General features: G+C 41.7%; 1 protein-coding gene across 1 annotated transcript in view; it reads left to right on the top strand.

Moving 5' to 3' along the window:
• Positions 1-1161, top strand: part of LOC101846557 (V-type proton ATPase catalytic subunit A) — a gene marked incomplete in the record, with an annotated part of 25774 nt that overhangs the window by 18342 nt on the left and 6271 nt on the right.

The raw sequence follows: 1161 nt of genomic DNA on the forward strand, positions 1-1161 counted from the left end.
GTTTCCTTTTGTCTTTCTTTCTTTTTCTTTTTTGTCTGTCTTCCTTTTTCTTTTTCTATTTTCCTTTTGTCTTTCTTTCTTTTTCTTTTTTGTCTGTCTTCCTTTTTCTTTTTCTATTTTCCTTTTGTCTTTCTTTCTTTTTCTTTTTTGTCTTTCTTCCTTTTTCTTTTTCTATTTTCCTTTTGTCTTTCTTTCTTTTTCTTTTTTGTCTGTCTTCCTTTTTCTCTTTCTTTTTTCCTTTTGTCTTTCTTTCTTTATTTTCCTTTTGTCTTTCTTTCTCTTTTTTTTTTTTTCCCCCTTCTTGTTGCTTGTTGTTGTTGACGTGCTGGGTTTAACCCTGCCTGCACGGTGACCATGCGTTATTTTGCTGAAACAGCAAGTCTTGAAGTGGTTATTGTTCCGTTTTAAACCTTTCCTCTCACAACTTACATCTTGTTGCATGCAGTGCCAATCTTTTGATCCTGTTGATGGGAAATCGGAAATGGCCGCCTCCTAGCATGCGTGTAGTTGGAGAGCGCCATTGGTGGATTCTACTTTTCCCTCCGTTGCTTTTAAATTAATTTTTTTGTGGTTTTATCTGCCCATTTTGTCTTGCTTTTTCCTTGTAGTAAACAGCGATGCCAAATCTCCGGTTTTTCCGGCTTTTTCCGGGTTTTTTCCTACACTTGCAAAAGAAAGGGGAATGGTAAGAGAAATGTTTTTGTTTGTTCATTGAAAGATTTTACAAGGTTCGTTTTAGGTGAGGTGTGATGCTCCGCTCATTTTCCGGGGTTTTTTTTCTTTTTTTTTCCAAAATCATTTGGCATCCCTGAGTAAATGATGGATATTGTGTTGCTGTACTTTCGTCTACTCAAATTCAAATGTGAACTGTAACACGACACGATACTTCTGTCTTCGTCCTCAGCGTGTCCCCGCCCGGTGGAGATTTCTCCGACCCGGTCACCACGGCCACGCTGAACATCGTGCAGGTGTTCTGGGGGCTGGACAAGAAGCTGGCCCAGCGCAAGCACTTCCCGTCCGTCAACTGGCTCATCTCCTACTCCAAGTACGAGCGCGCCCTGGATGAGTACTATGAGCAGCAGTACCCAGACTTTGTCCCGCTCAGGAACAAGGTCAGTTGGTTCTGTCGCCCGGGGCAGCTTGCTTCTTGTGGCAGACGCA

The sequence above is a fragment of the Aplysia californica genome, unplaced genomic scaffold, assembly GCF_000002075.1.
Source record: "Aplysia californica isolate F4 #8 unplaced genomic scaffold, AplCal3.0 scaffold01773, whole genome shotgun sequence".
Taxonomy (NCBI): Eukaryota; Metazoa; Mollusca; class Gastropoda; order Aplysiida; family Aplysiidae; genus Aplysia; species Aplysia californica.